Raw genomic sequence first — 23,493 nt, 5'->3', positions numbered from 1 at the left:
ATTACATATAAGGAGAAAGCTTAAAAAAGTCTATAACATATTTAGTCAGATAAGTTTGACTGGAGCAATATATCTAAGGAGAAAAGCTAAAAATATGTGGTGAAATCTGGCTTACTATAACTCCAAATATTACTAAGTTGTGATTACCGTGTTTAATGAGGGTCCCGTCTTTTGTTTATGACATGTCAGGAATTGGTTCTAACACTTACCTAGCTAATTCTAAATCTTCGAATTCATGTTAAGAGCAGTGAGAAAAGAGGTTCTTTCAACAGGTTGAAACAAAATAAAAGAAATTTAGTAGTTTTGTTTTCTTAGAAAATATTAAATCAGAAATTCTCCTGAGGCTGAGTCTCATAAGATTTGGTTGCTGTTCCTGCTGAATATTTTGGCTTTAACACTCTAAGTATGTGAACTCACCTTTTCAAACACACAACGCAGAAAATGAGTTTTGTTTCCTGACTTCACAGTGAATGAAAATTTCCACTCCCTTAAGGGGCCAAGAGCAACTGTAAACATCTGAAGAATGAAACACAAAGAAGCTCAGCCATTCCAACTAATTGCACACAAGTCCTGTTTACAGATATACCATATTCATTAATTTTTCTTTTTATTTCTACTCATAACCACCTTAGTTTCCTTGTAAAAAATGTCCTTTTCAGAATGATGGACAGCAATTCCATCAAGCCACGTACTTCTTAATCATTCTCCCATAACTCTGGATCCACACATTGGCTAATGTCATCAAATGTTTCATAAAAGACGCCAAGCCTAGGAAACTGACTTCATCATTCCTTATATGAGAGAGGATGGTCACTTCCCCTGGTGTAATCTTTTAGGAACATGGGTGAGAATGCAATGGGTGAGACATAGACATATTTTTCTCCCATAATGGTAAACATAATTTATCATACAAATGATGATGGAAGGCATGAGAAAGACAAGATCCTTGAAACTGCAGCTCACCAAAGAGAAACATCATATATTATATCCTTTTAGAAATATCTCCTTCTCCAGACTTACTATAATTTAGTGATTAAAATGGTAAGAATAGCATCCAAAGTACTGGAATAACAGGAGATAGAAGGAAAGTAAACAAGTAAAAGAGAAAGATAGAAAGTGGAAGGGAAAGGTCAGAAGAGAGAGATCGCTGCAGGGTTGCTTAACATTAGGAGCATTGTCTTGACCTACCTGCTCTGTTCTAGGGTGCTGCGCACCCTAGATAATTTCCATTTCTCCTTTGTAGTGTAATCACCTCCGAAATGAAAATATTTAAGTGTCTTCCCAATGAGAATACAATTATTAGTACTAGATGTTAGTGACACATTGATGCTTCTGAGATCTCTAATAATCAGACCTTTATTGATTTCTCCTAGGAAAAAAGTCTCTGAGTCATATTGTTTTCCCAAGAGAAAAATATCAGAGGAGTTACTTGGTGATGAGACACAAGGAAGGAAGAAAAGTATGCGAATATCTCTAAATTGATAGAGATAACTTGATGGAGGGTGGGAAATAAGTTACATTTAGGAGAGGAACTATGAGGTCATTGACTTAAATTTACTGAGTTGAGGGAGAATAAGAAGTCATCCATAATGACTTCAGATGCCTTCATTCTTAGAGCAGAGTACAGGGTCAATGAGCCTTGTATGGAAATCTTTTTTCCAGAAACAAGCAAGAGACTTTATGTAAGAGGAATATTTCCACAAGCGTTCTTGATTCTTCCCATCTGACTCATTTTATTTATTAACAGTACTTTAGAAAGTTATCATATAACTCTGAAAATGTGGTTCAATTTAATAAATGACAAAATATGTCTTTGTGTAGTTGTTCTTTCCTTGAAACGTATTTAATTCTGATAGAATGGAGAATATGTTGAGACAGTCTCAGTTTCTCCAAGCTCAAATCCAGTACCAGGAGCTTGACCAGTGAGTTCTCCCATCTCTCTACCAGCAAGCTGATGCCTTGATTCTCGTCCCCTCCTTCCCTGGATCTTGTGGCCTCCTCCCTCTTTTCTGTCCAGCAGGGTCTGGGGACATCTCACTGTTCCCCTTACCACAAGCACCCTAGATGACAGGAGTCCAGAAAAAGACCACCATTACTCATAAATTGAATAGAAGGTAAACAGTAAACAGAATCAGCTTGAAGCAGTTTAAGTAAACACAGAGTCAGAGAGGAAGAATCATTCATTCATTCATCATTCCTCATTCAACACTTATTTACAGATCATCTATGTGCCAAGAACTCTTCTTGGTGCTATGAACAAAATCTCTGCCTTTGTGGAACTTATATTTTGGGGAGTAGGGCTAGGCAGATAATATGTAACAGCAGTAAGAAAATAAATCATGCAACATTTTAGAATGTGATAGGTGGTATTGAAAAGAGAAATCAAACAGATTAATTAAAATGACTCCTCAGGATGAGCCTACCTGGCACCAAGGGATTACTACCAAGTACCAGCTGATGAAGTGCTCTGGACCAGCGGGGGTGAGTCCAGGGGCCTGTGGGAAGAAGCAGGGTGGGGCAGGAGTGGAGAGAAGAATGGAGACAAGACAGGATTCTGATCATGTCTCGTTTATTGGGGGTAGAACATGGGAATTTATACTGAGGGAAGGGAGCGTGTCCATAGGTGATAGGCTGGTTTTGCGGGTGGCAGACGTCCAAGGAGGGGATTGGCTGAAAGTTCGTGCCGGGTCTGCAGAGTCTCGCGCCTTGTGCATGCGTATCGCAGTGGTCACCAGAGTTGTGGCGGGAAGGGGAGAACAAAGAAGCAGGGAGGAAGAAGAATAAGGAAATGACAGGGCAGATTTGTGAACTCCGCCATGTTGTGAGATCCGCCATGTTGTGGGAGGCTGTAAATAGGTCTCACAGCGGGTGGCTCCCTACAATGAAGTAACTAGAAAATGACCTTGAATAAAAGGGTCAATTCGGACCAGCAGAATATCTCAGTCTACATATAATACCATGAGTTAAAAATGCCTTTTCTCTGGATCACAGAGTGGTTCAACAATGGCAACGGAGGAATACTGGTATGGGATACCATTGACAGGTGATATATGGCTGACAGGGAGCTGTACAGAACATATGTCCAGGGTGCATGGTAATGTTTGGATATACTCATAGTGGCAACAATTAAAAACCACAGCAGGGGGGGTACTGGGTTCCTGGCCAGTGGTGCTCTGTCGTGGTCCCTAGGGGAGCAGCGACAGTCTCCCAGGTGCAGCGGCGGGGACCGGGAGGGAGTGAGGGTTCAACAGTGAGCCCCTGACGCTAATGACTATGCTTGTGAGCTGATAAGCCTAAAATAAGAACAAGGCCTAGAGCAGCATTGTGCCTGGGAATTTCCTCCTGTCAGCCTTCATGTTACTCAAATGTGGCCAGTCTCAAAGCCAAACTCAGCATGTAAATGCAATGCCTTCCCCCCAGCGTGGGACATGACACCCGGGGATGAGCCTCCCTGGCACCGAGGGATCACTATCAACTACCAACTGATGATGCAACTGGAAAATGACCTTGTACGGAAGGTTCAATGCGGATCAGCAGAATATCCCTGTCTACATAAAATAACATGACTTTAAAATGCTGTTTGACCTAATGTAAGGGGGAAATGGAAAGGAGAAATGAGTTTAGATGGCTACGAGTCTCTAAAAAAGAGTCTGGAGGCTGTCAGAAGGATTGCCCTTATGCACAACTGAGCAGAGTCTAAGAGACAGATTAAACAGATACAACCCCCAGGTATTGGTTCCTTTGAGGGCTAAAGAGACCCATGGGAGTTATGGTCATGGCAGATGGGGTTAACTACCAGGTCAGATGGCCCCTCTTTGGAACTGGTGTTTATGTGTGATGAATCTGGACTCAGATGGGATCTCTCTTCATAAGACTTTCATGCTAATGTGCTGGAGTTGCAGTTAGTGTTGGGGTTTAATATATATTTAGGGGATTTGAATCTCTGGACTGACAATGTGATAGCCAGGCCCTGAGCCTCAACAGACTCCAGCACCTACAATCTGATTTATTGGACTCACCACACTCAGCTAAGATGGAGTTGAAGAAGGACAACCACCACACCATGGAGCCTAGAGTGCTTACAACTGAAAGTGGGAGGATTGCATCCAGCATTCATGTGGAATCTGAGCCTCCTCTTGACATAGAGGTGCAATGGACACAACCAATCCAATGTCCACATAGAAAAGGTGGCATTGGATTGGGAAAAGTGGACATGGTGGCTGATGGGTATGGGGAAAGGCAGGAAGAGATGAGAAGTGGAGGCGTCTTTGGGACATGGAGCTGCCCTGGATGGTGCTTCAGGGGCAATCACCGGACACTGTAAATCCTCACAGGGCCCACTGGATGGAATGGGGGAGAGTATGGGCCATGATGTGGACCATTGACCATGAGGTGCAGAGGTGCCCAAAGATGTACTTACCAAATGCAATGGATGTGTCATGATGATGGGAATGAGTGTTGCTGGGGGGAGGGAGAGGTGGGGTGGGGATGGTGGGGTTGAATGGGACCTCATATATATATATTTTTAATGTAATATTATTACAAAGTCAATAAAAAAAAATTCTAACAAATGTACCACATTCTTGAAGGATGTTGGTGATGTGGGAAAGTGTGGGAGGGTAGGGAGTGGGGCATATGGGAATCCCCTACACTTTTTATGTAATATTTATGTAATCTAAGCATCTTTTAAAAAGTTTTAAATAAATAAATTTAAAAGTTAAAAATAAATAAATAAATAAATATGCCTTTTGACCTGAATAAAAGGGAGAAATGGAAAGGACAAATGAGTTTATATGGCTATGAGTCTCCAAAAAGAGCCAGAAGGTTATCAGAGGGGTCACCCTTATGCACACCTCAGCAGAGTCCCAGAGACAGATAAAGTAGATACAACCCCAGGTGTTGGTTCTTCTGAGGGCTACAGAGACCCACAGGTTCTATGGTCATGGCAGATGAAGTTCAGTGCCATGTCAATTGGTCCTACTTTGGAGTTTGTGTTTCTGTGTGATGAAGTTGGATGCAGATGTGATCTTTGTCCACAAACCTCTCCTGTTACTTTTACCAGATCTGTAGTTGGTGCTAATGTTTAGTGTATACCCCAGGGGACCTGAATTTCTGGACTGACCATGTGATAGCCAGGCCCTGAGCCTCAAGAGACTTGCAACTCCTACACTCTGGGTTATTGGACTTACCCCACTCAGCTAACATGGAGGTGAAGAAAGTCAACCACCACACCAGGGAGCCAAGAGTGCCTACAACTGAAAGCAGGAGGATTGCATCCAGCATCCATGTGGAATCTAAGCCCCCTGTTGATATAGTTGTGGAGTGGACACAACCATTCTAAGGTCCACAGGATGGAGGAATAGAGTATGGATTAGAGTGGACTTACTGATATTCTATTCATGAACTATTGTGATTAGTAATCGAAGAAAATGTGACACTGTTGTGGAGAAAGTGGCCAAGGTGGCTACTGGTGGGAAGGGAGTGGGAGGAAGAGATGTGATGTGGGGGCATTTTCAGGGGTTGGAGTTGTCCTGGGTGGTGCTGCAGGGACAGTTACTGGTCATTGTATATCCTCCCATAGCCCACTGGGTGGACTGTGGGAGAGTGTGGGCTATGGTGTGGAACATTGACCAAGAGGTGCAGCGGTACTCAGCAATGTATTCACCAAATGCAATGAATGTCTCATGATGATGGAGGAGGTTGTTATGGGGGGGAGGAGTGGGGTGAGGGGGGTGAGGGGTATATGAGGATCTCATATTTTTTTTAATGTAACATTAAAAAAAAAAAGACAAAAAAAAACACACAAAAAACAAAAAAAACAAAAAGATTACTTAATCTTTAAAAAAATAAAATAAAATACAGTATATCACAATTTACTTTTCTACATATAACTACCTCATTCCTGATGAAGTCATGTCAATCAAAATTTAAAAATACACATATGAGTAAAGAGCAAGAGAAAACCCACTTATGAAACCCTAACCCCAAAAATAAGATTAACATTTTGGTGTATAATTTATTTCTTTTTACATATATATTATAAAATTGTACCTTGAAGCATTTTTTGTTATCTGAGTATTTTCATTCAGTGACTTCTTATGTACTTCTTGCTAACAAAAATATTTATATAATATAAAACAAATGATTGCAAATTAAATCACTGCAAACTGAATAAAGAAAAGGACTGTGTCTGTTGTTTTCATCTTTGCATCCCCAACATGTACTTGTTACAACATGTACATGTTACAACATGTGACTTGTTAAGTAATTTTTGAAATAAAGAACAAAAAGTGGCATTTTGTTTCAGTTTCCAGTATTTTAATTACCAGTTACAGACATAATTTGTGTTTTGGCCACTTGCATTATTTATCTTTTCAAACTGACAGTTTGAACTGCTTTATTTATTGATTTAAATGTTTATAATAGTCTTCACGTTTAATGAGTATCAATGCCTTGATTAACATGAAGTACAAATATTTTTCCCATGTTGCAATTTGCCCTTGTCTTAGTTTCCAGGACCCTATTACACACACCACAAAATAAATTGGATTATACAACCAGAAGTTGTTGGCTCATGATTTGGGGTAGAAGCTTACAATTATTAGATCGTAAAGTATAAGTCACTTCCCTCACCAAAATCTGTTGCCACATGTTGGCTGCTGATGTCTGCAAGGCAGATGCCTCCCTCTTCCTCTTGAGGGTCCATGGTCCCAGCTTCTTCCAATAACAGCTGTAGGCTGGGATAACTCTCATCTCTCTCCTAGGACTTCTTCTCTGGGCTCAGTGGCTCTGTTCTCTCAAGGTCAGCATAGACTACCAGGCTCTCTCTTCCCAGGACTTCTGCCATGTCTATGGAGCCATCTGTATTCCTCTGTGTTCTCCTGTGTGTTTACTTCCTGGGGTTCCAACATTCAAAAACTCTTCCACTAACTCCTCTACCATGTAACTTTCTCTGGCATAGCCCAATCAAAGCCTTAATCATAATTTAATCAAGCAAAAGTGAAACCTCTGAATCTAATACAATCTCATATGCCCAGAGGAACAGATTGGTTCACAAACATAATCCAATATCTCTTTTTGGAATCCATAAATAATACCAAACTGCTACACTTTAAAAATAAATTCTTCAAAGGTCGTTGTTTACAATGGCTTCCCTCCACAGGAATGGGATTAAGATTAAAAACATGTTTTTTCTGAAGTACATAACTCAATGTGCCACACCTTTATTTTTGTTTTTCACAAATTTAAAGTTAATCATTCTCTTTTTTATGATTTCTTCTTTTGTTGCTGTGCATAAAAATCATACTTTGTTCCAAGATTTAATACAATTCATCTGATATATTTTACAGTTATTTTAGGGTGCAATTCTAAAATATTTTGATTCAATTTAATTTATTTGGAACATATATGTATATTATACTAGTGTGTTTGAAGAATCCAACTTTTTGTTTGTTTGTTCAAATGCTTAATTATTTAATTACAATGTAGGGATTATTATACTACTGCTTTGAGAAACCGCGTAGGCAAAATGTACGTTTCTTTCTGGAATTTCTTTACTATTCTAGTCATTGTACTTTTAGTCTACATTCAGAAGCACAGGCTTCCTACTTCAACTCCTTCCTAAATGCTAATTGATTAGTTTATGAAGCTGGTATTTGAGTTATTTTCTCTTCTGTATAGCATACAGATTAACTTTTCTATTTTATGTGTTTGAGGAAAGCAAAAGTAACAAACAACATTTAACACTTGCCTGTTAATCTAAAGAGATTTTTTATTTTCATCACAAATATTGTTTACAACAGGAATACAAAGCATATTTGCCAAATGCAAAGTTACAATGATTTTGAAGTTTCATCAGACCTTATCAGGAATTTTATCTTTTGCCACAGCTGCTCATTCAGTTTACTGGGATATCTGACCATGTGTAAACCATAAAAAGGTAATCGGAGAGTTGTGCTTTTTTGGGAGTTGTCAGATCACTCTCTTTAGTGATGTTGTCTTCATAACTATTTTCTATATGACAGTTAGCTTTATAACTTGTATGCAACTGTGTGATTGTTTATCTAAAGGAATACGATTAAGTACACGTAGGCCAGTTAGAGATGTGATGCAACTGCTCCTTTAACAAGAAGAATGTAGGAAGGAAGACATAAACTTCTGATTTAAATTTTATATCTTACTGTACTCCAAGAATACTGTTAAATAGCAAAGATGGTAAGCTGGCTCAGCCACTCCCATCTCACACAATGGACCCATGAATGAAGCAGTTTTGACAGCAAAGGTAAAGTCTGTGCATGGTCTCCCAATCAGCTAGGCAGTGCTAAATACTGCCACTGTTGAATGTTTGACTTGTCATCTGTAAAATGGACACTAAACCTTTTATATGGTACCATATATTGAGGCACTCAATCAGGAACTTTATGGCAAATTGTTTACATAGGACTCGTGAATTCTAAAGATGTGGTACCAGGATGGAAGGAATACAAAGTTCTATTAAACAAAAATTTTCACATGGACTCACTAACAGAGGTCCTAGATTCCATGCCTTGTTTCAAAGAGCTGGGATTGACTGACTTGATTTACTTGGCTGATTTACAGAAACCTGGATCCAACAGTAGACTACATGAAATTAAACTGAAATTTAGAACTTTCTTGTTATTCTTAAGGAAAGTATTGAAAGGCTTACAAATATTGGAATGTTAGAATGGATTTACCATGTAACACCTATTCACCCAATACTTTACCATGCCCCGTTGGAGAGTCTAGAAAGCATTCCCTTCACCAGAATTTTGAGAAATACATTCTTTATTATGTTAGAAATCCAGAGCCTAAAATAATGAACCTTAGAACTAAAAAAATCTGGGGATTGGTAAGATCAGGAGTCTTTGTGGAAATCTTTTCCCACACAGATCATCATAAAAGTCTAAGAGAGGCAAGACTTTTCTCGGACTAAATACCCTGACATTTTCAAGAAAAAGCAGGGTTAAGAACAGAACATTGAGAAATTCATTATTGAGAAAAGCCCTGGCATCTGTGAAAATTCTTACACTGCCAGAAATTACAGTGGGAAATAGTGCAATTTCACTGGTCTCCTTGAATCAAATAGGATTTCAAGGTGGCAAGGTCCAAGGGGTGATACTTAACTATGAAGGAAAGGCAGACATGCTTCCTCTAATAGACTTTACAGATTAACTAGTAATCAGAATGGTCTGAGACACTGAGATCTTTGGCTTGGGCTAGATGATCAGTGTGTTCCTAAACCTGAAATGGATGAGCTGATTACTAAAGTTTAATTGATTTATACAAGCAGAACAGCCTTAGGCCTGATAAGAAGTTTGACTTGAATCACCACAATAGAAGTTGTGGCCTCTCAAACTATTCTCACACTTGATCCAGTTTATAAACCAAAAAGTCCCTTTGAATGTAGGGAAGGCTGTATCCTCTTGAGAAAGGACATTTTGCACTGCCATTTAAAATTAGAATATTTTTAGGAGTATTTTCAGTTTTAAATAAAAATTGTGCACAGTGTACAGGACATTTCTGTATACCCCAATTTTGCCCACTAATTGTTTCTTCTCTTATTAACATCTTGAATTATTATGGTACATTTATAACATGTGGTTAACTAATATTGGTACCTGTTATTGATTAAAGTCCATAGTTTATTTTATGGTTTAGTCTTTGTGTTGTACAGTTCTATGGGTTCTTGACAAAGGCATGATATCATTGTTCACTCTCATAATATCTTACAGAATAGTTTCAATGCCTTACTATTGTCCTTTTCTCCACCTATTCATTCCTACTTTCCTTTCCCTGAACCACTTGAAACCACTGATGTTTTCTTAATCTCTGTAGTTTTGTCTTTTCCAGAGTTTCATATAGTATGTAGTCTTTTCAGACTGGCTTCTTATACTTAACCATATACATACAAGGTTCCTCCATGTCTTTCCATGACCAGAAGCTTATTTCTTTTTATTGCTGAATATGTCATTATGTGAATGTTCCACAGTTTATTTACCCATTCACCTATTGAAGAAATCTTGTTTGCTTCTAAGTTTTGTCAATTATGAACGACTTTTGCAAGCAGGTTTTTGTGTGAATATATGTTTTCAACTCAATTGGGTAAAGACCTAGGAGTGTGATTGCTGGATCACATGATAAGATTATGTTTAGCTTTGTAAGACATTGCCAAATTGCTTTCCAAAGTGGCTGTGCTATTTTACATTCCCACTCACAATGCATGAGAGTCCCTATAACTCTACATCCTCACCAGAATGTTGCATTATTAGTGTTTTGGATTTTAGCCATTCTAGCAGGTGTGCAGTGGTATCTCACTGTTTTAATTTACAATTGCCCAATGACATATGATATTGAGCACCTTTTCGTATGCTTATTTGTCATCTGTATGTCTTTTTTGTTGTTGTTGAGGGGTTAATGCAAATCTTTTTCCTGTTTTTAAATGGAGTCGTTTTCTTATTATTAAATTTTAAGTTTTTTGTGCATTTTAGTTACAATTTTTTTCAGATATATTTTTGCAAATGTTTTTGCCCAGCCTGTAGTTTGTGTTTTCATTCTCTTAACAATATCTTTCACAGAGCAGAAGATTTTAAATTTAATGAAGTCTGAATTATCAATTGCTTCATTCATGGTTCATACTGTCAATGTTGTATCTAAAAACTTACCACTAAATGGAAGATTACCTAGATTTTCTTCTAGTTTTTCCAGTGGTTTTATAGTATTGCATTTTACATTTAAGGTCTGTGATCCAATTATAGCTAATTTTTGTGAGAGGTTAAAGTCCGTGTCTAATTATCATTTGTGTGGGTGTGAGTGTGTGTTAATATCCAATTGTCTCAACATTGTTTATTGAAATGACTTTCCTTTCTCCATTGAATTGTTTTATGCCATTATCAAAGATCATTTGATCAAATTGTGCCGGTCTATTTCTGTGCTCTATTTTGTCCAAATAGCATTTGCCATTTTTTTGGCCAATATCATTCTCTTTTGATTACTGTAGCTTTAAGTTTTGAAGTCAGATAATGTTAGTCCTTCAAATTTATTCTTCTTTTCTATTTTGTTGCTATTCTGAGTCTTTTGCTTTTCCATATAAACTTTAGAATGAGTTTGTTGAAATATACAAATCACTTGTTGGTATTTTCATTGGAATTTCATTGAATGTACGGTTCAGTGGGAAGAATTGATATTTTAATTATATTGAGTTTTCCTAATCAAGAACACGTAATATCTTTCCATATATTTAGATCTTTGATTTCTTTAGTCAGTTTCATACACTTTGCTCATATACTTCTTGTCCATGTTTTGTTATATTTAGTATTAGTTACTAGTCTCAGGAATTTTTTTCTCCATTCTTTGAGATTTTCTACATAGGCAATCTTATCATCTGTGAACAAAGTCAGGTTTTTTTTTTTCCCTTTCCCCCAATCTTGCACGTATGTTCATGAAAGTTTTAGTCTATAATTTTTCTTCCTAGAGATATACTTGTCTTGTTTTTATATTTTTAAAATGCTGACCTCATACATTGAATTTGGAAGTGTTCCTTCTGTTTCTCTTTTATGTAGAATTGCAGAGAGTTGATATCATTTCTTCTTTTTCATTTTATTAGAGAAGTTGTGGAATTACAGAAAAATCATGCATAAAATATGGAATTCCCATATACCACCCTATTATTAACACTTCTCATTGGTGTGATACATTTGTTGCAATTGATGAAAGCACATTTTTATAATTGTGTTATTAACTATAACCCACAGATAAGTTTGTGTACCACATTTTTATGGATTTTTAAAAAGCTATTTATTCTATTAGCATATATTAATACAACCTAAAATTTTCCCTTTTAACCACATTCAGACATACATTTTAATGCTGCTAATTATTGTCACAATGTTGTGCTACTAGCACCTACATCCATTCACAAAACATTTTCTATCACTCCATATAGGAACTCTACATTTTAAGCCATAACTTCCCATTCCCTATTCTACCCCATCTCCTAGTAATCTATATTCTGGATTCTGACTCAGAAAGTTTGCTTATTCTATTTGTTTTCAAATCACAACGATAATACCATGTTTATCCTTTTGTGTCTGGCTTATGTCATGCAACTTGATGACTTCAATGTTCATCCATGTTGTCTCATATATCAGGACTTCATTCCTTTTTACAGCTGAATAATATTCCATTGTATGTAAATGCCACATTTTATTTATCCATTCATTGTTTGATGGACACTTGGGTTTCTTCTGTCATTTGCTAACTGTGAATAAGGCCAGTATTCACGATATGTGCACAATATGTGCAAATATTTCTTTTAGTCTCTGCTTTCAATTATTTGGCATATATACATTGTAGTGGGATCACTAGGTCATGTGTTTTGTACTTAGCTTTCTGAGAATCTTTCAAACTGTCTTCCACAGTGGCTGCACACTTGTACATTGCCATGAGCAATGAAGGAGTGTTCCTATTTCTCTGCACCCTCTCTAACACTTGTTATTTTCTGATTTGTTAATAACAACCATTCTAATATCACATTGTGATTTTGATCTTCATTTCCCTGATGGCAAATGATTTAAACATCTTTTAATGTGCTCTCTGGCCATTTGTATATCTTCGTTGGAAAGATGTCTATTCAATTCCCATTTTTTAATCGGTTGTTTATATTTTGTTAAGTTGAAAATTTCTATATATATTCTGGATATTAAACTTTTTATGATATGTAGTTTCCAAATATTTTCTTCCATTGTGAATGTTGTCATTTTACTTCCAAGATATACTCCTTTGAAGCTCAAAAGTTTTTAATTTTAATAAGGTGCCATTCATCTATTTTTTTCTGTCATTGATTGTGCTTTGTGTATAAAATCTAAGAAGCCATTGCCTAACAAAAGATCTTTTTTATTTATTTATTTATTTTTAAATTGATTTTGTAAAAATATTACATTAAAAAAACAATATGAGGTCCCATTCAACCCTACCACCCCCACCCCACCACTCCCCGCCCAGTAACACTCACTCCCATCATCATGATAACATTCATTGCATGTGGTAAGTACATCTCTGGGCATCTCTGCACCTCACGGTCAAAAAGATCTTGAAGACGCTTCCTTATATTTAATTCTAGGAGTTTGATAATTCTGGCTCTAATATTTAAGTCTTTGAATAATTTTGAGTTGATTTTTGAATAAGGTGCAGGTAGGGGTCCTCCTTTACTTTATTTTTCAAATGGAGATCCATGATTCCAGCACAATTTGTTGAAAAGACTATTCTTTCCCTATTGATGGTCTTTGTCACCTTGTCAAAATTAGTTGACCATAATGTGGGGATTGGTTGCACATCTCTCAACTCAATTACATTGGTCTTATGTCTATCCTTGTGCCACTACCATTCTGTTTTGTTTACCATGGCTTTAATAAATTTCTTTACTGCTAATTGGTTTCTTGAAATCTTCTATTTCTTATAGATTCAGTGTAAGTAGTTCGTGTGCTTCTAGGAATTTGTCCACTTCATCTAGGCTGTCCAATTTATTGTTATATTATAGGCCTTTTTATTTTATTGTGGTCAGTAGTAACTTTTGTTTTTGTTGCTTCTATTATTTTTGTTTTCTATTTCATTTATCTCCACTCTTATCTTTGCTATCTCCTTCATTCCTTTTTCTTTGGGTTTAGTTTGCTCTTCTTTTTCTATTTCTTCCAATTTTGAGGTTAGGTCTCTGATTTGAGGTCATCTATTTTAATGTAAGCATTTAGAGCTGTAAATTTGCTTCTCGGCACTGCCTTTGCTGCATCTCACAAGTTTTGGTATGTTGTATCTTTACTTCCATTTGCAAGAAGTTATTTTCTAATTACTCTATTTTTTTTGTGGCTTTTTTGTTTGTTTGTTTGTTTGTTTTTAGGGGACAGCACGAACGCTGTACCCTACTTCCACAAATTGTGCAGTTGAGTTTCCACCATTGGGGGAAATCACAGGGGTCAGCACCTCCGGTGTGCAATGGATAAACTTCACCCTGGGCCAACAACCTTCGTAATCATGATATCTCCCCTGCCTGGTAAGTTGACTAATTTCTCTTGTGATTTCCTCTAACTTATTGGTTGTTCAGGAATATGTTGTTTAATTTCCTCATATGTGAATTTTCCATTTCTCCCACTGTTATTGATTTCTAGTTTCATTCTTTTGTGGTTGGGGAAGATACATTATATGAATCGAATGCCTTACAATTTATTGAAACTGGTTTTGTGACCTAAGATATGGTTTGTCCTGAAAGATGATTTATTTGTACTCAAGAAGAATGTGCATTCTTTTTATTCTTGGGTGAAGTGTTCTATATATGTCTGCCAGGTCTAGTTTGTTTAGAATATCATTCAAATCCTTTATTTCCTTACTGACCATCTGATTAGACATTCTCTCCATTACTGAAACTGGTATATTAAATTCTCCTACTATTAATGTAAAACAATCAAATTCCCCTTCAAAATTGCCAATATTTGCTTCATATAATTTGGGGCTTTATGTTAGGTGCATATATATTTATAACTGTTATATGTTCTTGTTGAACTGACCCTTTCATTAATATGTAATGACTATCTTTTTCTCTCATAACTGTTTTTTTACTTAAAGTTTATTTTATCTGATATTAATATAGCTACTCCAGCGCTCTTTTAATAGCTGCTTGCATCGTGTATTTTTTCCCCATTCTTTCACTTTCAAACTATTTATGCTTTGAATTTAAGCTGTGTCTCTTACAGCCAACATGAAGTTGGGTGATACTATTTTATCCATTCTGCTAATCTCTACCTCTTGACTAGAGAGTTTAATTCATTTACATTTAAATCACTACTGATAATCTGGGATCCTCTCAGCCATTTTGCCTTTGTATATCTTTTTTTTTTTAATGGCCCTCAATTTTTCTGTTACTACATACTTTTATGTTTATTTGATTTTTTTTATTGTACCATGTTGAATGCCTTTTCTATCTAGAACTATTTTTCATCTATTGTCATTGTGATTTCCATGGGATTAAAATTTAATATCATAAATATATAACAGTAAACTTTGATTTGATACCAAGTGGTTTTGATACAGATATACTTTACCTATACCCCTCTGCACTCTCACCATTTTTTACTTGTTACTACTCATGTCTTTGTACATTATATGTCTCAAACCATAAATTTATCATTACTTTTTATGCCTTTGCATTTTAGCACTGATAGGAAGAGAGAAATGGAGTTTTATACCAAACAATACAACACAATAATACTGTCATTTATAATGACCCAAATGGTTACCTTTATGGGAGATCCTTATTTCTTTATGCTGCTTTGAACCACCATCTGCTGTCATTTGCTTTCAGTCTGAAAAACTCCCTTTAGTATTGCTTGTAGGACAGCTCTAGCGGTCATGAACTGCCTCGGCTTTTATTTATCTTGGAATGTCTCAATTTCTCCCTCATTTTTTGAAAGGAAGTCTCTCTGGATGTAAAATTTTTGTTTGGCTGTGTTTTTTTTCAGCACCGTAAATATTGCAACCCACACTGCCTTCTTGCCCCCTGGTTTCTGATGAGAAATAGACACTTGGTGTAACTGGTACTCTCTTGTATATGACAACTTGCTTTTCTATTATAGTTTCTAGAACTCTCTGTCCTTTACATTTGATAGTATGATCAATATATGATGAGGTATATTTTCCTTCTTGTTTAACCTTTTATGTTGTTCTCTGGGCGGATGGCAAATTGTGTGAGTGAGGGCTCATTCAAGTCAGGAATTTCCAGAGTCAGTCTTTCCTAGCTGAAACAAAGCTACTGACCAATGAAGGCATTGCAGACAGGTTCCAAACTTCCCTTGGGTGGCAATCAGGAAGGACACTTGGAGTTTTTACCACAGCTCCCTACATCTGAGCTTTATTGACCTACCCAATTGGCAACCCTTGAACTTTTCCCCTACATTCTTGAGGAGGTGTAATATCTTTAATCTCTTCTGTTGCTCCCTTTCTCCCAGGTTGATTGGAACAATAGCCCCCACCCCCGTTGTAGCTGGGCCCCTGCCATCTAAAGTCAACAAGCAAAACTGTGATTAACAATTGGCCTGGTGTGGGGGAGCTGGATTTTTATGTCCCTTTCAGTCACCATTGAGCTACCCAGGGGCCATACTGTGTAGTGGCCTGCAGCAAACATGGGGGATAAACTCTAGTAACTGCCATGTGGAGAGAACAATTTACTGTCTATAGAGTAATTTTCAGCTTCTTCCTCCTACTCTTAGCTGGATGTTCTAAAGTGTTCTGTTAGCCTCCATAGTTTCAGAATAGTCGTTTCAGTCAGTTCCTGCCTGTTTAATGGTTGTTCTAGTGGAAGACTGCCTCCTTCTGCTTCTTAATCTGCCGTCTTTCCATAACCTTCCTAAGTAAGTCACCATCATTTCTTCTTTAAGTGTTTATGGTTAACTTGCCCATTAAACAATGTGGACATGGAAATTTCTGTTTTAGAACGTTATTAATTGTTGATTCAATTTTTAAAATATTTACTTTTCCTCTTGTGAGTTTTGATAGATTGTATCTTTAAAGAAATTTATCTGTTTAATCCAAGTAACCTAAATTTTGGGCTTAGAGTTATTCCTAATATTCTTTTTGAGATTATAATGATGGCCCCTCTATCTTTTGTGTATTAATCATTTGTACTTTCTCTCTTTTTTCCATACATAGCCTGGCCAAAGGTTTATCAATTTTATTATTTTTTCCCCAAGGAACAGCTACTCATTTCATTTATTTTTTGATAAATTTTCTTGTTTTCTATTTCATTTACTTATATTCTAATTTTTATTATTTCTTTTTATCAGCTTGTTTCGGATTTAAATTGCTTTTATTTTCTAATGTCCTATTTTGGAAGCTTATATTATTGATTTTAGATTTTTCTTCTTTACCAGTATGTACAATCAATGTTATAAATTTCCCTTTAAGCACTGATTGCATATGATGCATTTCACAAATTTTAATAAGTTGTATTTTAATTTTCATATAAACATATTTTTAGTTTTCATTGAGATTTTTCTTTGACCCATGTTTTACTTAGAAGTGTATTTTTTAATCTCCAGATACTTTGGATTTTGAGTTGTCTGTCAAAACTCTAGTTATTCATTCCATATTTTCAGATTAATTATATTAATGATATAATAATCTTTGGACCTGGTAAGTAGAAAGTAGCAAAACTGTAGACATGTTTGTAAGACACATTCATAATATATAGCAGGAAATAAATCCCCCTTAAATTCACAAATCTATCTAGCTGAGAGAATTGCTAGACCAGGATCTTGGGTAAATTGTGATACTTGAAGTTTCTGAGACAAACATCTTTATTTTTGTGGAGAATTTGTCACACTCCTTTAGCTGAATGACAATGTAAAACTTTAGGATTACATCTTCTATAGAAAAAAAAAAGTTTCTTATTATAAGAAACAATTTCTGACTTATTCCTATGCTTTAGAAAACTTGGTAGACCAGCACATTAGAATGTAACCTGAGGTACATTTCTTAAACTGAATGACAATCCATAAAGACCCCAAACAGTGGTTCTCAATTTGGCTATTTTGCCAAATGGGAGACATTTTGCAACATCTGGAGATATTTTTGGTTGTTCCTAACTAGGGATAAGGTGTTGTGGGGTGGTTGCTGCTACTCACATCCATTGGGTAAGACCAAGGATGATGCTTAAATTTCTACAATATGCAAGATAGTCTCCATAGCAAAGGATTATTTAACCCCAAATAACAATAATGCTGGGGTTGAAAAACCCCATCTTAAGTCTTAGTTGTTATACTTCCTATTGTTTTTAAAATCATAAAACTTTGTGTTAAAAAATGTGTTGGATAATTCTTTCCTGGTACATAGAGGTTTTCAGTTTATTTCAAGCTTCATAGTATGGTTTTTCTTGGTCCTTGTACTTTTGGTTTTGCTTTGACAAGTCAAATGGTTTAGGCTTATAAATTCTGTGGCAACCATTATTCCCCAAGAGCTCTGTACTCACTTATTTTACCAGGTTTTAAGGCAAGCATAAATGAAACAGGTAATATTGTATGCTAGGTACTAATATGAGAAGGTAGAGTGTGTTATCAGAACTTGTGTCAAAAGAAACTAACTGCTTGTGATTACCTTGTTTAGGAAGAATGTGTTATATTTCTTAATTCCTATCTTTATACTTTTTACTTAGTTTTCTTGCCTTACTTTACTAACTTGGCTCTTCATTAAAATGTAAAAATGTGTACCTAATTTTTACATTTAAAAAATGTAAGTATTGTGTAAATACTCTTTACCAGACTGAATTTCCTTATGTGCCTACCTTGCAAAGAAATGTATGATGAATAGGTGCTCAAATTTATCAAATTATTTTTCTATATCAAAATATTTATAAGATTTTCTTCAAATTCTTGATATTCAAATGTTAAGAAACCTTGCCTTCTGGCAAAAATATCACCTTATCATGATCTATCATCTTCTTTATATATCACAAGACTTGGCTTGTTATCCTTTTTTAGATTTTTAAAATATATATCCAAGAGGGAAATGGGCTTACAATATTATTTTATTAATTTTTAGAATCTTTTTCCATCAAATGTATTCTGGTCATTTGAAGAAATTAATAAATAGCTGGTCTGAAACTCAATCTTTCTTTCCTGATTAGAGAGAGAGTTTTCACCTATATGATGTGTAGTTACATGATGACAATGTGATTCTACTAATGAATGGTGCATTGCAAAAAGAAAAAAAAATCTGTGGAAGAAATTTTGGTGAAGGACCACCCATTGGGCAATGTCACGGAAATGGAAGCAGTCAACATTGCAGAGATGTCCTCAGATCTCTTTAATGCCATTCTGGTTGAAACACCATTAGCTCCATTATTTCAACACAGCATGTCTAAAAATATTTATATGCACTGAATATTGAAGTAATGAACAATAAGTTGTACAAATCTTACCTTGAGAAATCCTATAAATTCTGCAAGAATCATGATGATGTCACAACAGAAATTATGTGTCCCGTTCTTGAGTTTGAAGCTGATAATGTTGCATTTATCATCAATCTTAACTCCTTTGGCATTGAATTGAGCAAAGATCATTTGGGAGCCCATCTTCCACCCCTATATGACTTTGAAGAGTAGTGTACCATTACAGAGCTTACAAGCCTTTGTTTGATGCCTTAGGTGATGGCAATGGGGGAAAAACACTGGAGGATGTATTTTATCACTAAGAGGTACAAATGAATGTGCTGGCATTCAACAGACAATTCCATTATGGTATGTTTTATACATACACAAAGCTGAAGGAAAAAGAAATCAGAAATACTATATGGCTAGCAGAATGCATTTTACAGAAACTTAGAAATAATATCAACAGTTACATTCCAATTTTGTAATCAAATTGGGGGGCCACAAAGGCAGAAAATCATAAATGTTAAATGTAAGTTATAGCAGAAAATAAAAAGAATTGCATTATATTAAACAAAGAAAGAGAGAGAAGTAGCAGAAGGGAGAGATAAATAAATAAGAACAACTTGAAAATTACCTGGCTAAATCTCTATGAAACTGTCATCACTGATCATCTTCCACATTATATTTATTAGAAGATCTATAATGTAGTATCCTTATCTATGAAATGCTAATTATAAAGTTTATTTGATCCTCTTAGTTTGTTTATAGTAAATGAATCTAGGGTTATGGTTAATGGACACCATCTGAAAAATACCAGTGTCTGCCTCCCTTATTCCTGGACTATAAAATGGAGATATTTTCTACCCCAAACTGCACCCTTTTGTGGAACTGAATCATTTCATGCATTATTAGAGAGCCTCACATCTTATATCCAGATCAGAGCACATCCTAATGCAATGAAGAAGTTCCTGGGGAATTAAATCGGCCATTCACTTGTCATGTGCAATTTCTTTTATCTTTTAAATTAGAAAAGTTTGAATTTGAGTAAGAACTCTATTTCTTCTGTGCTTGATTTGACAATCAGATCCTTTATTTTAACTCAGCTTTATAACTTTTTCATTCTTTTTCTACTATTCTAGATGAGTTTATTTAAGACTTCTTTCCCCTTGAAATGTATGGAATAACTCCCCAGTGTACCATTTAAGTCTTAATTTTAAAAAAATCAATTTTATTGATACATGTTAATAAAGCGTACAATTCATCCATGGTATTTGGTATAATCACATACATCTGCCTTCATCACTTCAATCATTATTAAAGCATTTTCATTATGACAATAATAATAATAAAAAATAGACAAACAAGAAAATTCTCACCTCTCAATCTCTGTATGTTTCTTCTGCTGAACATAGAAGTTATTTCTGGCTATTGTTGGACAATTATTTATTTACTAAGCAGTTTTATTGAGATATAGTCACATACTAAACAAGCCATCCAAAGTGTATAACCAATGGCTTTTAGTATAATCACAATGTTGTGCATTCATCTTCACAATACAATTTAAAAAATTTAAAACTATTTCATTACTCCAAAAGGAAAAACTCCATGCCCATTAACATGCCTTCCTCAGCTAATCTAAAAAACTTCACCTTTATAAATTGATTTCTATTTGCATTTTATATAAAAGGAATCATACAATATGTTACACACTATATTTAGTTCATAATAGTGCAGTCATACAGTGTTTGTCCTTTAGTGTCTGACTTGCTTCACTCACATAATGACCTCCAGGTTCATCCATGTTGTCATATGCTTTATGACTTCATTTCTTCTTATAGCTTCATAATATTCCATCATGTGAATACACCACAGTTTGCTTGTCCATTCATCAGTTGATGGACACTTGGGTGGTTTCCAACTTTGGCAATTAGGAATAATGCCACTATGAACATCAGTGTGCAGATGTCTGTTCATGTCACTGCTCTCAGTTCTTCTGGGTATATACTCAGTAGTAGTATCTCAGGATTACATGGCAGGTCTCTTTCCAACTTCCTTAGGAGCTGCCAAACAGTCCTCCACATTGGCTGTACCAGTCTACAGTCCCACCAAGAGTGAATAAGTGTTCTTATCCTTCCACATCCATTTAAGTCTTAATTTTATTTCTTTTTTTGGGGGGGGGGGAGGGGGGTGTCAGACAGGTTTCAACCAGGGAAAGAAATCAATCCATTTATTTAAATCATGAAATTTTATTACAAAGAATCACTAATTAGGTATGGAGTGATTAAAGGAAACAGAAAGGGTAGATTGTTGATAACTGCAACTCAACCAACCTCGTGCTTCACAATGGACCCATAAATGAAGATATAGTACAAGGAAGGCAATGAGAGACTGGAATAAACATTTTAACCAGGGACTTCTACTGATCATGTTTGAAAAACTGGGACGCCTCTATGAGTATGAAACATAGCACAAGCGAATGTGTTGTTTGATGATGAGGGGTAGTATTGAAGTATCTGAGTGGTATCAACTACGTGTTCAGGATTAGGTAAAAACATGTGTCTGTAGGTTTTCTCCCTTGACCTCTTTTTTCTGACTTTCTTCACTGAAATTGTGAACAGACATTACTTTAAAGAATATGTGATAGCATGAAATGAAATTAACCAGGGCCTAAGTGGCTTAAAGAGTTTGAAGAACTTTCACTTATTACCCATGTAACCTCACCCATAAGCCTCTGCATTTATTGTTTCTAAAAAAGACATAGTCTCTGGGCCAGGATCTGAGTGTTTATCTCATGGTTTTTCTCCAGTTTTCTAACACGGCAAGCTTTCATGTGGAACAGGCTGAATGAGCCAAGGAGTTAATGCTCCAGACCAGGGATTTAAATATTAAGAAATATCCCAGCTTTCTCCCTTTCAGTTGGGAAAATTCTATGTCACAGACTCTATAGACTCTCTCCTTGGACCATAGTAAGCTTGCATCCCTGTTGTGCTTAGGAAGATGAGCATCCTTCCTTTCCTGTCTCATTTCCCTGTCTCCTAATTCAAGCTTCCAGTAACCAGTTTCCACAGAAACTACCTTCAATCCAATTTTGTTTTTGGGTTTTAGGGGCAATCAAATAAGGAATTAAGAAGAGCCTTTGTTCCAACATATATTATCATACTATGTAATGATACTTGACATTCACCAAAAAAGATTGCAAATTGTTTTCAAACCTTATGGGAGGCAGAAGGGATATCATTTTATCCTATATTATTGGCAAAATATCAAAATTTTAATCATAAAACAATATTTAATAGATATTTCTGCTGACTCCTAACATAGCATCTCTTGGCACAATGGATTCACATTTCCCATGGTAATAAACATAATGAAGTAGTACTTCACAGAAGTAGTAAAAATAGGTTTAAGGAGATAAAGGATATGTTCAGTTTTGGACTTATTAAATTTAGGATGTCTAACTGAAGATAACCACAGGCAGCTGGATGTGCAGTTTTAGAACTCTTAAGAGAGATTTATTCAGCAAAATTTAGCATAATATCCCTATTTCTTCAGTCTTTTTTATTCTTTAATGTATACATGGCAGGATTCGAGAGAGGGGTAATAGAAAAATCAACAATAAACTGGTATTATCATGTGATGATGTGGGGAAAGGCCATAAATAGAGAAACACATATGGAGTAAAGTAAAGAACAACCACAGTGATGTGAACTGACAATGTGACAAATGCCTTGAATAAGTCTCCTGAAGAATGTTTCCATACAGTGACCAAAATGAAGAAATAGGAAAGGATCAGCAAGAAGAAGGTGCCTATGGTCATGAGTCCACTTTGGCAGCAAACTCATATTTGTACCCATCTGCGCAAACAAGTTTTATGATCCTAGAAAAGAAAAGTAGTGGATTATGAAAGGAGAATATACTCAGTGAGAGAATACAGAAAATATATACAATGTATGAAGTGTGCAGTGTGTAGAAGAGAAAAGCAAGACTAGAATAAGGTGCAGAAACAATATATGAAAGCATAATGATCTGTTTTTTGAAAAATTGAACCCATATATATTTATTATTTCTTACCAGGTCTAATCATAGATCCTGAAAGGAATAGATAATAAGGATCATTAATTCATTCCACAAATATTTATTTTATATTTATTAAAAATGTATGTGTGTGTACATGCATACTTGGGTATGAATGCCAGATACAGGGCTCAGTGCTAAGGATACAAACAGTTCCTATTCCTACTGACTACCTGTTCTTCCTCCCTTGGCAATATAAACTCTAAGCAAAGGAGAGGCTATGTGAATATTTAGTTGTGTAATTTATTATATATACAGACTTGACCAAAATAAGAAGGGGAAGTTATGAATTTTCCATGGCCAGTAATTGAGAAACATGAAAGCACAATGGATTTATATGTTAATGTTAAATACACACTCATTTTCCTTTTGTCCTTAGGTTTATAGTGTCACCTCCCCAGGACAATAGTATCCTTACTATTAAGATGATTTGGTGCTGAAGGCAAGCTTGTTTGCTCCTTGAACAGTCAAATTTTGGTGATAACCTTTAA

At 35.7% G+C, this 23,493-nt stretch overlaps 1 non-coding gene and 1 pseudogene across 1 annotated transcript; one reads left to right on the top strand and one right to left on the bottom strand.

The window, feature by feature from the left end:
- Nucleotides 1-13,906: 13,906 nt before the first annotated feature.
- On the bottom strand, nt 13,907-14,070 carry LOC111759691 (U1 spliceosomal RNA). Its single transcript, XR_002793592.1, has one exon. It is a non-coding gene; the product is annotated as a U1 spliceosomal RNA (small nuclear RNA).
- Nucleotides 14,044-19,413, top strand: LOC101427120 (V-type proton ATPase subunit d 2 pseudogene; annotated as a pseudogene).
- Nucleotides 19,414-23,493: the final 4,080 nt, after the last annotated feature.

The sequence above is a fragment of the Dasypus novemcinctus genome, chromosome 3, assembly GCF_030445035.2.
Source record: "Dasypus novemcinctus isolate mDasNov1 chromosome 3, mDasNov1.1.hap2, whole genome shotgun sequence".
NCBI classification, from domain to species: domain Eukaryota; kingdom Metazoa; phylum Chordata; class Mammalia; order Cingulata; family Dasypodidae; genus Dasypus; species Dasypus novemcinctus.
This window is presented reverse-complemented; position numbering and strand designations above follow the sequence as displayed.